General features: G+C 32.6%; 1 pseudogene; it reads right to left on the bottom strand.

Moving 5' to 3' along the window:
- Positions 1-15,243: 15,243 nt before the first annotated feature.
- LOC138841359 (U6 spliceosomal RNA) lies at positions 15,244-15,340 on the bottom strand (annotated as a pseudogene).
- Between the last annotated feature and the right edge of the window lie 243 nt (positions 15,341-15,583).

The raw sequence follows: 15,583 nt of genomic DNA, 5'->3' as shown, positions 1-15,583 counted from the left end.
GCACTAAAAACAGGAGTTACCTCTGTACCTCAAGTTGTAGAATGCTGGATTTGAGCATAAAAAGGCTGAGGGATAATGCCCAGGACTGGCAAATAACAACAATAATATATATCACATTAATTTTTAAAAAAAGCACCTTTTAACTGCTGTGAACATTTCTTAGAAACATGAATACATGCTCCTGGAAAATGTTAAGTAAAAACGATAGAATATTTACGCTTATTTTAAAGACATGACTATTTAATTTAAGATATTTAGGTAAGCCGGGTGCTGGTGGCTCACGCCTGTAATCCTAGCTACTCAGGAGGCTGAGATCTGAGGATCGCGGTTCAAAGCCAGGCCGGGCAGGAGAGACCGTGAGACTCCTATCTCCAAAAAACCACCAGAAAACCGGAAGTGGCGCTGTAGCTCAAGTGGTAGAGCACTCGCCTTGAGCTGAAGAGCTGAGGGACAGCGCTCAGGCCCAGAGTTCAAGCCCCACGACCGACAAAAAAAAAAAAAAAAAAAGATATTTAGGTAATGATTAGGAATTAAGAATAATGATAATATATTGGGACTGGTCTTTTATTCTATTTTACTATAGTAATAAAATGATATTTGTAATGATAGTATAAAAATACTCTTGTTTGGTATTTGAGTTATAATAAGTAATAAACATTTTAAATTGTTTTCCATAGGAAAAAATCATTTTCTTAATGTTATCAATTCTATTGATTTTTTTCTTTTCTTTTTTTCTTTTTTTTCCTTTTCCTCACTTTTTTTAAATTTTATTTTTTATTGTGAACATACTTTACAGAGGGGTTACAATTACATTGGCAAGATAATGAGTACATTTCTTATCAAGCATTGCAGCTTCTTCCTTTGTTTACCCTTCACATCCCTTCCCAGGGTATCAATTCTTTTGTAATGTCAAAACAATTAAAAAAATTACTCCAAGGCTGGTTTGCTCCAAGACTATATTTGTTTTCTTGTTCTAGTTTTTATATGTTGGTAGAAATTAAAATTCCAAAAATTCAATGGATATTGGTATTCAGGAACATCTTCATAGGTACTAATATTGGAGTCTCTTAAGTGGAATTGTTTTATTTCATTTGTTATTTTCACAAATAAATTAAGATGATTATGTATTTTGTTCCTTTTCACTGCTATTGGCTCTTACCTTAAGAATAATTTTTTTCCTAGCAAAGTAGAGAATACAATTGGATTGAGGAAGTAACATATGACTTTCATAGAATGCAGATGCATAGATTTGGGCCTTCTGTCATTTACTAAAAGTTTCTTCCTGAAAAGGTTATCAATGAATTACGAGTGATGCATAATTCCTAGATATTACAGTTATCACATACACTTTTTGATTGAGTTATCTCTGTATAAACAAAAAAAAAGGACCAAAAAAACCTCAAATTACACAGAAATCACATCTTGGTTTTAAACACTGTAGTTTACAAAGAATTTTTAGCCAACACTGAAAACATCTTTTTAGGTATTCTGCAATTTGTGTGAAGTATTTTTAACAATAGTTTTCTTTTTTTGCTGACATAAATTCACATCAATATATAATCTCCTTTTATTGTATACATTTTAATGCTTTGGAAGTAAATTGAACAATAATAGGTTTTCCAAGCCTAATTTTCACAAACTTGCATTTCCTCAAATAGAAATGCTGTAAATTTTAGAACAGACATTAAAATAGATATAAAATTCACTTACAGGAATTTGTCCAGCATACATCCTCTATAGTGTGTCATTTTAAATTTGTTTTTAGGGATTATTTCCAGGGTCTCACACATATTATTCAAGTGCACTGTCAAAAAACTATATTCCCTGTCCAAACAAGTTTTTTACTTCTCTTTAATACATACAATGAAGTGTAATGGCTGGAGCATATACAATTCTCTTTGACCTTTTGAGGACTTGCAATCTTGCTTGCTAAAATGATCGTAGTATTATACAAATCATTCTCCTATGTAGAGTTTATCATTTTCTCTACAAATGCATTACTATATTTTGTGTCATCTTTTTATATTAGGGTCATACTAGTGAGTTTTCTTTGTCTTTTTTCTTAGAAACTAAAGAGGAACTTATTTCATATGCTCCTCTTATTGACTATTAATTTATATATGTTCTTCAAAGAAATATCCTATTTAGGTAAAAATTTATATAGAATTAGAAGATATAAAAATACTTAAGATTCAGTAATATTGTAGCATTAACATTGTAGCATTAACAAATATGTTCCCTGTATCTGTTGGATATGTTTTCACTTCGGTTATAGTATACTTTGAATTATGAAAAGCTATCACTTAATATAATCCAGTTTATTGTTGCTTTTCTTTAGCGAGTAATGCTTTCCATGTCAAATTTTTAGAAATCCTTACTGATGCAATGTCATGAAATTTTACATTTATGTTTTATAGGTTTTCACATCTCACATTTAGTTTGATAATCATTTTTTATTTTAAATTTTTGTATAAGGATGGAGGTAGAATGGGTGCCTGATGCTCATATCTGTAACCCTAATTACTGAGGAGTCTGAGATCTGAGGATCACAGTTTAAAGCCATCCCAGGCCGAAAAGTCCATGAGAATCTTATATCCAATAAACCTCTAGAAAACCAGATCTGGTGCTGTGACTAAAGAGGTAGGGCACTTCTCATTGAGCGGAAGAGCACACAGACAGGGACTAAGCCCAGAGTTCAAGCCCCATGAATGACAAAAATACAAAGCAAAACAAAAAGATTGAGGTAATAGTCTAAGATCATTCTTTAAATCTCGAGAGACAATAGTGTCAATACACCCATTTAAGATTTTATTTTTATTTCATAAAGTCGTAGGATAGTTTTCAAAATCTATTGATCATAAAACTAAGAATTTATTTTGACAAATCTGTTACATTCCTCTATGTATCTGCTCTTAGAGTTGAACTATTTTATCTTCACTACTAAACATGGTAATAAGATTCAAAGCTAGTATGAAGGCTGAAGCTACACCATTTTACAAGATTGTTCTGACTGACCTGTATTCCTTGAATTTACATACGAGTTTATTGAGCAGGTGGACCAATATTCTACAGAGATATCTAGATGTTTGATAGTCACTCATATTTTGTACCTTGGAAAAACACAAGACCCCAGATATTATACATAGAGAAATGTCTTTAGAAAATACTTGAAACAACTAAAATTAGTTTCGGAATGAGTTAAGATTTAGATAATGCTGTATCTGAATGATAACAACTTGAGCTGTACAACAGAGGAGAGTGAGAGGGGAAAGAATGATGGACCACATAGGAGCTATATGTCATTTCTATTGTGTTTCAAAAAAATAGAAAGACCTCAGAGAAAAGAAGGAGAAAAGTAAAGTGTCCTGAGTCAAGTTTCTTTTTAATCCATCGAATAGTTTGGACCAAAGTCAGTGAAAAATGGGAAAAAATAAAGTAGAAAATAAAGCACTATATATACCTATTACAATGTAAGGAAATTTAATAGGAATATGATAATAAATTCCCAAATAAATAAGAGAAAGAATAGCTAAACTCTAAAGGGAAAAACAATGAAGATAGAAAAGAAGCAAAGTAAAACCTTTATCAATAACAAACACAAGAGATTGGAAGCGGAAAGGCAGTGGGAATATTCTAAATAACAATAAAAATTGCTAGAGTGGATAGAATATGGATCACATTTTATCATATATAATTTTAAAAAAACATACTAGAAATGAAAGTTTCAAAGTCATGATTTAAAACACTATTTGGATTATAACTAGGCAGTATAGCCCAGTGGTAAAACATTGGCCTAGCATGTGTGAAGCAATGGTGTGATCTCCCAAACATTACAAAGTACACACAAAGAACACACACACAAAAACCACATAAACACACACATACACACCACATACCCACATTTGGAATATTGATATTATCATATTAAACGGAGGAAATTATCACAAATAGTAAAAGTATGTTAATATATGAAATCTTAATATTGCTTGTACAATTTTAAAGTTTACTAGAAATAAAATAATCACAATATACTTGGATTTTAATAGATTAAGTAAATTGAAAATTAATAGAAGACATGAGAATCTTTGCAAATAAGGTTAAATAATAAACATTGTGAAACATGTGTCCTTTTATTTTGACAAATGAGTGATATTACTGGTGTTTTAACTCAAGATTTAGAATATGATAGCGAGATGCCCTATATAACATTAGCAATGGCTATATCTCTAATCATTTCATTCTGAATAGTTTTATAATAAGGTCACAGAGTTTCTCAGTATCTCTCGAATTTCAAACCCTATTTACACTTCCCACCATAGCTAGAAAATGGATGCCACAAATCACAATGCCGAGCTCAAATTTTTTTTTTAATTCAAGAAAAAATATTTCCAAAAAGTGGCCAAGTAATGAAGCCTTTCTTAATAAAGTATGTGCTTCTTGAAAATACAGTAAGGATTTGTTACCTGGACAAATATGTTTATAACTATAAGAAAATAAATTTATTTAAAATCATAGCCATATACAAATTAAGAAAACAATTTTTAAATAGTCACATGTTAAATATTATAAAAGCAAAATACATGTGTTTGAATAATTTACATGTGTAAAATCATGCAAAAATAAATTAACTAATCCTACAACTCTGAAAAAAATGAATTAGCCTAAAAAACAAAAGAAATTATGTAAGCCAAAAATTTGAAATTTAGAAAATAAAATGAAGTGTACTCTTTAGTTGACTTAATTAAGTTTAAACCCTCTGTATATCGATTTTATAATAAAAATGCATTAACAAAGAAAGCAAAAGTACCCATGGATCAATAGCAACAGCAAAAGCATCAGTAGTCCTTCTTTTGAGTGAGCTAAAAAATCGATGGAAGAGATAAGAATGTTCCTTCCCTATGAAATGTACTCATTACTTTACCTTATTTATATAACTGTAACCCCTGTGTACATTACCATTAAAATAATATTAAATTGAAATGAAAAATAAACCAAGTGATATACCAATTAAGAATTCTTAGAGTCCATTGGTTAAAAACGTTGTAAAAACCTGCCCTAAATGCCCAAGGAATATACTTTGATGATACTATTTAAATACTTCAACTTCAGCAGAAAAGCAAAATTTTAAAAACTGTTACAAAGTAAAGTAATAAATCAGAATATATTACTATTAATATTAATCATAAGATGAATTTATAGTGGTAGTCAAATATGTAAGAAATGATGCAATTTGCCATTAATTTGCACTTAATAAGTGAGAAAGAATTTTTTAGGTCTTTTTAAATTATCATAAGATTAATGAAGGAACTGTTCTGTCACATCATATGATAATCAGATGAAGCTGATATTATAGCAAAGAACAGATTGTATTAAGTTTTTGAATGTTCATGTATATACTTATTTTGGTTGTGGGAACTTGTGGGTGTTTCAAATTCGGGTAAAGTTTTCTTGCTAGGCAGGCGTCATATCAGTGGTTAATTTTAGGAGAGGGGTTTCCTTTCCACAAGAACATGCACCTGATCTGTCCTTTTAGCCTTCTCATCATCAATGGCATCCGAGATGAACACCAACTTGTCCAGACTTCTACCTTCACTGGCCTGGATCCACAATCCATCTAATCGTAGTAACTAGATAGTGAAGGATGGTGGAAATGATCCAATGCACCAAGCTATAGATTGAGAAGGAATTTCACTAACCTTTTGGCCTGGGTTCTGTTCTCAAGCCTCTGAAGTATTTAAGAGTACAGATAGGAGCCCCTGGTGCCAAGCAGTAACAGTATAAAGAAATTAGACATATATATGACTTAGGCTTGTGATTATCTCAGGAAATGAATAAAAGAGCAGTGAAGCATAGAGGACAGCCAGAATATTAACTAGGTACTCAGAGGATGAATAAACTTAAATAGCTACTCGGGAGTCTGAAATCTCATGACCACTGTTCAAAGCCAGTCCAATCATGAAAATACAAGCGATTATCTAAAAAAAAGAAAAAAAAAGAAATGGGTGAAGTGGTAGACCACTATCCTTGGGCACAGAATCTGAGGAATAATTCCCAGGCACTATCAAGCCTCAAGAATGATGACTGCATGCATGAGCACATGCACGTGTGCATTTGCATACTCGCATGCGCATGAACACACACACACATACACACACACACACACGCACAAATGAGTATTTCAATGTGAAGTTCTTTATTTTTTACCTTTGCTGTACTTTATTTCCCTGTACTGGCTCACAAATTAACAAAATCAGCTAAGGACATATTAACATAAAATTCATCATGTTTCTCTAAAATCTACACTCTTTTTGGAAGCCTGCTTTTATTTGATCCAAAAGTAAATTATTCAGGAAGTCAATTCCTCACACTCAATTTTATAGTATTAGATGATTGCTTAGGTTCTTCCTAGCAATATGATTTTGTGAAATCCTGCATCAAGCAATATATTTCTTTCACTAGAAGTGAAGCCTCTGTCAAACAATTAATAATAGGTTTTTCTCCTCCTGGCATGCATCTGTAGTTATATTATCTTTATATATTTCATGATCTGTGTATGACAAAAACTACCGTGAAAGTAAAAACACCCTTCTCAACGTTTAGCATTTTTTATACCATTCATAGATATGAAGGTGTTTAACTGTTACTGAAATTGCTTTGGAATAAATAATGTTCACCCTGACTATCTTGAGAAAAAAGAATTGGTTTCTCAGCACTTTAGGTAAGAACATCAGGGAAAGAAACAAAATGAAAAGTGAGGAACAACTCAACACATACATTCAAATGAAACAAAACAAGATAAGAAAACACAAATTAATTCAGTACTCAAGAACCTGCAGGAAATGCAAAGATTTTTTAAAAATCAGCTATGAAAAGCTTATGAAAATCCTGACTTCATGGGAGTGCACTGATGTGAGAACAGTGGCTAAAGCCCAGACTAGACAGAAAAAACTGTACAGAATACCATGCAATTGTTATTCTAAATTCCAGGAAGAATAACATAAAGTGGACTGAGGCCAAGATCATACACAAGTAGGAAGCCAGTTTCTATCTGAAAAATTATCAGGATAATTTAGGGCTGGCACATGACAAAGTGGTAAGCACACCCATTTAGGGGGCACAAGACACTGAATTCAAACTGTAATATCAGGAATATTAAAGAAAAATTATGATTGTAAATAATTGGAATAATTGTAACACTTGAGTATTTTAGTGGAGAAAAATCCATTAGAGATATAGAATGAACCCACTTTCCTATGCTACTTTAGTGATAATGTTTAGTGGTACTTCAGCCAAAACAGAGTTACCTTGCAAATGAGCATGGATGTGCATTTCGGTGATGGAAATACTCTACTTACACAGATGTAAATTAAATAGATTTTTTTGGGTAGATTGTAGTTCTTGAACTAAGAGCCTGGGTGATGTCCCTGAGCTTTTTCTCTCAAGGCTACCACTCTATTACTTTGAGCCACAGTTCCTATTCTTATTTTCTGTTCGTTGTTTGGAGATAAGAGGCTCATGGACTTTCCTGCCCAGGATGGCTTCAAACCATGTTCATCAGATCTCAGCCTCCCGAGTAACCAGGATCCCAGGCATGAACCATCGAGGTTTTTAATAATTTAGTAAATTGTATAGTTACAGAAGTTATAAATTATCATTGTAACCTGTGTAATATATGTATGTATGTATATATCAATACATATGGGAAGAAATAGTTTAACACATTTTTGAATCTACAGAACATATATGAAATCATCCTTCATTATAATATAATATGGAAACAAAAGTTAATGAGGAGCAAAACAAAGGGAATTGTTACAAGTTTCTTTTTGTTGAGTGAAATATGTATCAGTTTGGAAAAAAACCATCTCTACTTTAACAAAATGGATAATTGCTATTAATTCCAATCCATCTATTAGCCCATATTGTACATCCTCACACATTAGTGTCAAAATCAAACCAAAATTTTTTGTCTGTATTTAACTCACCTGTTATAATTTAGGGGATAGATGACGTAATCAAATAAAGATTAAAATAATAGAAAGTGAGGCTATGAGTTCGAGCTGAAAAAGATTTTAAATATGATAATAGCTAATTAAAATGTGTATTTCTTACTTTTCCTCTGTTGTTATGTCTCTCATTCCCACATTAGGAAAGTATTTAGAAGGTTCTCACTAAATTTATGTAAGTATTAAAAATATATTGAAAGAATATGGGCATAGTGTGGTTTTAGCTTATTGAGACATGTATGGGAGAGTGTGTTTTTGAGGACTTGCAATACGTTGTGATGGAGATAAAAGGAAGGTGTGCTTATTCTAGAAAACTGGCTAGAGGATGGCTCTCAGAATGGTAGTGATGAATTCTTCCAAAAGGTTACAGTAAAATCACTTTCACAACCTTGTTCATTACTGCACTATTCACCACAGCCAAGTTATGGAAACAGCCAAGATGCCCTTTGGCGAAGGGATGGTTGGAGAAAGTGTGTCATATATACACAATTGGATTGCACCTATCCATTATGAGCACTGTTACATTATTTACAAAGAAAGGGATAGATCTAAAAATATGTTAAGTAAACGAAGTGAGAAGCAGACACACAAAGGACTCATGTTCTGTCGCATATTTGGAAGCCAGAATTTTATGCAAGTTAGACATCAGTATTAACCAAAGTTTTCATTTTTCAGAGCAGTATTTAAAAGGTGTAATTTTTTTTATAAAATTGAACTTTTCATCTAACAAAATGAATACCAGGAAGCTATCACTTGGAAGATGTGAGGGGAAGTCAAAGGGAAGGAATAAAGAGAGTTATGGAGGAAAAAAGTGAAGACATAATATTCAATGCAAATAATATGAAATTAGAAAAAATTAAAGTGGGGTGAGGTTTGGAAGGGTAGGGAAAAGTTATATAAAGATCCATTATAGTTAAAAATTCATTTATTGAATGGAAATTCCCGTATACACCTAGTTAAGATAATAAAAATATGATTAAAAACAATGGAGATATTTGATCTTAAACTGTGTTCTCTTAATCCATGAGTCAATATAATAGTTTCCTCCTCAGAAATTTTCTTTACGGGTATTTTCCTCATAGTGACAGAAAAGTGATCAATGCAATGAATATCAATACATCACATTGCACATATAAAATCACAGTAAAAATGTTAGAATTCATCACATGATAAAATAAGAGGTAGAATTTGCCAAATGCTAATTGATTGTTTTTCCAAGTACTTAACCTATGGTATATAATTGAATCCTCACTATAATTCTATAAAGTGGAACTCCTTACATTTTTAATTCTCAGATGATGATATTGAAGTCTTCAGAGTTGGAATTACTACTACAACATTGCACACATGGTAAGTGTTAGCCTGACGATCATCTCCGACTGTATCAATTAACCTCATTCTATTTTATGACTAAAATACCAGCACTTAGTTTAAAAATTATAGGAAAATTTCCCGAATTATTGTTTTCACTTTCACAATATTTCACTTTATCTTTGTTAGAAAATAGGGAACTGTAATATGAAAACTCAAAGTTCATAATCAATTACCTCCCTGGTGAAAGGAACTGCTCAAGTATAATATTCTTGATTTCTAGCTCAAAATAGTAGAAATCATATTTTATCCCTTCACTCAACACTGCACTGCCTGGGGACCCTATTTCTGTTTAACACTGTCTTACTGAAAGAATGAGCTCCCCAATTCCTGATGGAAAAATTCTGCAGGTCTTATGGACAAATCATTTCCACTTTGTAGCTCAACTAAGTTGTTTACCATTCAAGTATTTTGATTGCTTTTTATACCCAACATTTTGAGAGAAAGGTACTACTTCAAAATGCTATTAAACAAGACTGATATAAAAATCACCTTTGACCCCAGATAAATATTTTACCTTTCCTATACTCAAAAATGCACTCTGACCTATCATTAATGTTAGGAATGAGAGCATAAAAAATCATAGACACCAAGACCTAAGTATGAATTAAAGACTCTCCAACTTGTGAATACTATTGGTTTAAAAAGACATGAAGGGATGGAAAGGTGGCTTAGTGGTAGAGTGCTTGCCTTGGATGCATGAAGCCCTGTGTTCGATTATTTAGCAGCACACAAGCATAAAGAAAAAAGTGGAAGTGACGCTGTGGCTCAAGTGGTAAAGCGCTAGAGTGGAGCTTAAGAGCTGAGGAATAATGCCCAGAGTTCATGCCCCACTACCGTACCCCTCCCCCTCAAAATAAAGACATCAATACTACCAATGTTTTTCAAAATTTCTTATGATAATGAAGATTCAATTATAAACTATTAACACTTGAAAATACTCATTTTCATGGTAGTAGAACACAAAACACAAGATTAATCCTAACCATATTAAAAGACATTTATTTATACTACAAATTCACTCTTATAACTACAAAGATTCTAAAAATAACTGAAGCACAGTGACACAAAAATAATTTAACTGCATCATCTACATTCAAAGGACTGTGCTAATAGAAAGCAAAATTATACTAATAATTAAGTTACCCAATTCACTTACATTCTTTTATTCTATTTCTTTTAGTTTCATAAAAACTGGCTTTTCATAAAATGATCCATAAAAGAGCCTATATACACACTTACATTTTCAGATCTTAACAATATTTATTTCAGAAATATCTTTAGCTGTATAGTCAATGAACTAAAATATTACTAAAATATTTAAATGGTTTTCAAAAATTGCAAGACTCGCTCTGGAATGTTATTTATATTGGAAAAGATATTTGAAAAGCCTTATTTGTTAAAGTTGTGATCGTTACTCCCACAAAAGAACTATTAATGAAGGAACATTTGTATTTGTATGTACAAAACAAGTTCAAATGCATCCACAATCTGGAGATGACACGTGTTTTTGTTTTTTTTTAAAATATATATCTAACAAGCATAGCCACAATACTGATTTTCAGTCAATATGATGCGATATTCAAACCTTAAAAATACGGGGTTTATTATCATAGTGTGAATAGATATGATATTACAAAGAAAGTTATTTTCAACAGAAATTTGGAAAGTGTTTATCCACCTTGAGTTTCACAGAAAAAACCAGAGAGCAATACCTATTTCTTCAAGTCGGTCAGAATCACTCCATGAATATTTCTTAAAAATATAACCAATTTAAGATTTCAAATACATATTTTGTACTGACAGTCATCTTACAGCAATAAATTACTACCTGATTATATGTGTATCTTTTTAGCTAACATATATTAAGAACTGAAAATGAACGCTTTTATCTAACTTATGTTGTAAATGCTTTGATTTTGATGATGTTATTAACAAATAAAATGTACAGAAGGGTGGTTCCACTGAAATGACAGGACAGAACACTGATAAATAAAACAACATTGCAACACAGTTCTTTTCAGCCTCACCCTGTTCATATTGGCAAGCAACATTGCAACAGCACACACACACACACACACACAGACACAGACACACATAAACACGTATGTGTGCACACGTTCACACACATATACATGCATGCTAAATTCAGGGTTTATTGTACAAAAAAGTTCAAATAAAATATTAGTGATTAGGACAAATGATAATTTGCCTTATTACAAAATAATTCATAATCCAGTCACCATGGTAGTCACATTTCATCTGCCCCTCCACTTGTGACCACTTAATATATTTTAGGTAATTTTTTAGCTAATTCATTCCTTCATTAGTTAAATACTAATACTAGAGCTTGAACTCAGGGCCTAGCTCTGTCCCAGAATTTGTTATGATTTTGTTTTAGTTTTCTCAAGTCTAGCATTTTATTGCTTGTACCACAGCTCCATTTCTAGCTTTTGCTGGTTACTTTCAAACCAGAATCTAATGGACTTTTTTCTTGCTCTGGTTTCAAACCACAATCATCAGATTTCGTCTTTCTGATTAGCTAGGAATTTTCCTATACTTATCTATTGCACATACTTAGATAGCAATTTAATATTGAGAGTATAGAAGCAAGCTGTATAGTGATTATATTGTTCTGTCAGAAATTCAAGTTAGTAATGTAAATTTCTTCTTAAGAACATACACAAAAAAATACTTAAGAAGAAATCTGATGATGATGATGATGATGATGATGATGATGATGTGTGTGTGTGTGTGTGTGTGTGTGTGTGTGTGTGTGTGTGTGTGTGTGTCTGTACTGTTGCAATGTTTCACATGTAAGCACTGTGCAGGGATGTCCAGACATTCACAGTAATTGCGTGAATATCTGCCTTGAGCTACCAACTCATGGACAATGTCTAAGTGTCCACTCTAGGCTTCCCGATGAAGAGGGGTATACTCATCCTCATCCCTAGTATTCATAGGAGTGGCATTTTTGGAAATTAGTCTCCACACTGTAGTAAGCAGCAAGAAAAGCACTCTACCACTGAGCCACTTTCCCAGCCCAAGGATTAAGATTCTTGTTTGTAATTTGGTCATAGCTTTATCTCTTTATGTAGGCTACTAAAAATGTATTTACTAATTTCCAGTTAATATATAAATTCTATTTCCATCTCTTTTAACAAATAAAAAATAAAATTGTTTGCTTTGTAAATGGATCAGAAGCATGGATTTTTTGGCAGGCTAGGTGATTGCACATCTCTCTCTCTCTCTCTCTCTCTCTCTCTCTCTCTCTCTCTCTCTCTCTCTCTCTCTCTCTCTCTCTCTCTCTCTCTCTCTTTCATGATTCTCAGATACAATATGGTTGCTCCATAATTATCCTAATTTATTTTGCTTTTATATTTTTGGTTGCATCATTTCACTTTCTGCTCTACCATTTAACAAATCAGCACACATAAACAGAACCACAGAAGTTGTTCTGTGGCTCAAGTGGTAGAGCACTTGCCTTGATTTGAAGAGCTCAAGGACGGTGCCCAAACCCAGAGTTCAGGCCCCACAACTAATTTTTTTTAAAAAAGAATCTAAATCCTTGATAATTCTTGGAACAGATCTGACTGAAATCAATTGAATCACACTTTTCCTGCACAAAGAAAGAAAAGGTCCAGGCTGGGAAAGCAGCTAGAGAAGGCAGGCAGATTTTATCGGTGACAAAACTTTGTGGAAAATGGTACAGAGGATTACTTACTGGAGATCCACTTGCACTGGAAGCATGATGCTGAACTATTGCTTGCTGATTCTGAACTATTGCTTTGATCATTATATTCTCCAAGAAGAAACAATGAAATTTAATTGCTATCAAAGGACTACTAATGTATTTTGACTTCTCATTAAGCATCTTCAATCATCAAAATCACCTGAAGAAAATAGATAGGCCTACTTTTTTTTTTTTTGGTCTGGTCGTGGGGCCTGAACTCTGGACTGAACATTGTCCCTCAGCTCTTCAGCTCAAGGCTAGCGCTCTACCACTTGAGCCACAGGGCCACTTCCGGCTTTTTTCTTTTTGCTTATGTGGTGCTGAGGAATCGAACCCAGGGCCTCTGGCATGCAAGGCAAGCTCTCTACGACTGAGCCACCTTCCCAGCCCAGGCCTAATTTTTTAGATGGAAACAAGTGTTTAAAAAAAAAAACAAGAATTTAGGTAGTCATACAAAGGATTTCTATTTTACTACTGCATTATACATTTTTTTCTAATGTTGGTTACCAATAAATAATGGATCTATTAGAAAGCTCTTAAAGCTCATATATTGAATAGTAATTTCTCTTACACTATATCTTTGTATTTCCCAAATCATTTACATAGTAGGCTTTGTTTCCTATTTTCTCCTTCTTAGAATAAGCTGCATATGAAGACACCACTGTCCCTCATTTTCAGTCTGTGCATTTTAATACGGAGGAAAATCTTTCCTCTGCTCTCTATCAATTCAGTACTCCTCAGTTACCACAATTTAAAATAGTAAAAATGGAAAAAGAGAAAATAAATCATGGTGAAAAAACATGCAGAAAATTCACCGGATTTTTCTGACCATTTCAACCTACGTGAATTATTGGGGAAATACATGGACACCTCATTCCCACTGGTCCTCAAAGTCTCTGGTTAGGCAATTCTGATGAAGACAAGGAACAAGATCAAAACGTGAGGAAGGTATCAATTGCAAGAAAATAATGGAGAAGAATCCATGCAAATTTCTTCTTTGAGATGCTGAAATTAATCGGCTTACTATACTGCCGAGACTACTTTCCAAAAAGGCCACTCATATGTATACTAGAAATGAGGTAAGTATACCCCTCTTCATCGGGAATCCTAGAGTGGACATTTTGACATTGTCCATGAGTTGGTAGCTCAAGGCAGATATTCATGCAAGAATTCTGAATGGCTTGGCACCCCTGCACAGTGCGTATATGTGGAATAATACCAGAATGGATTCTTTCTTACTTCATCATGATGCAGATACCAATCCCCAAACTAAAGGCCTCTTGACCTCCTTAAATATTGTTTCTTGGGATAGAAATAGCAAAGATACGCTGTATCTCCTTCTGTTTAAACATGATTTCAAACCGGACTGAAGAACAACTTGGAAGAAACTGCATTTGATATTGCAAAAAGCATAAGTATGTATCACTAACTCTTTGAAGTTGTGGATGGCTGTACAAATTGTTCTCCTATGTAGTAATGGTTTGGTTAAGTTTCTTAAATTTCAAAAGTGCCAGTCCATCCTTTCTGTCCCTACAAAATATTTTCATAATACAAAATAACAGCAAGATCTTAATTTAAAAATTTATGGATTCCATGTTATTCTTCCACGTGAATTGCCTGACTTTGATGTCAAAATGTATTCAAGAGTTGTTTGTATGCATCTATAATGATTTCTGCAGAGTTTGTGATTTTTTTAATTTTATATTATCTGTTGAAAAGAATAGTATAGAAATTATAGATATTCTTGGTGATTGTCTGAAAAAAGTATCTATGTTTGTATAAAGTCCATAATCTATTTCATTGTCTTCTAGATATAATATTTTGAAGTCTACATTGTTTTATATTATATAGGTTCATTAATAAATGTGTCCTTTCAGATTACATTCCATATAGGAAAAGTTTAAGATTCCTTTTTCCTAAGCCTTTATATTATTTTATTTCTTTGGGATAAAAAGATAATGTTATCTAATTTCAAGTATTTTAAAGGTTATGCTATGTAAGGGCCTTTCGAAGGTGAAAGTTTAATACACTGATGTCAAACTAACCTTTAATTCTATGAATTACAGGTTTTGTTACACTTGTATTTTTCTAATCAACTTTTTAATAACTGTTTTTCATTGCATTTGAAGAATGAAAAATATGGAATAATTCACAAATTTTCATGCCATCCTTGTGCAAGTGCCATGTTAATCTCTGTATTGTAATTTGTGTAGACCTGCTGCTGAAGCATGGAGTATCCTCTAAATTTAAGTAGTTAACGATGTAATCTTTATACACGCATATATCCTTGGTTGCCTATTTGTAACAAGGAACCTTTATTGTTACTAAAAATGCTATTGATCTTATTTCTCTAAATTTCTTTGTATAGTGGAAAAAACTTATATTGTTTGGTCGATTGCTCATATTTGCAATTTTTTGTCAATGACTATTTTGACGTTTTCATTTTAAATTTGATCATATTTTGAAGCCTTTA

The sequence above is a fragment of the Dipodomys merriami genome, unplaced genomic scaffold (genome assembly GCF_024711535.1).
Source record: "Dipodomys merriami isolate MVZ:Mamm:240054 unplaced genomic scaffold, mDipMer1.0.p SCAF_317, whole genome shotgun sequence".
In the NCBI taxonomy this organism is placed as follows: Eukaryota; Metazoa; Chordata; class Mammalia; order Rodentia; family Heteromyidae; genus Dipodomys; species Dipodomys merriami.
This window is presented reverse-complemented; position numbering and strand designations above follow the sequence as displayed.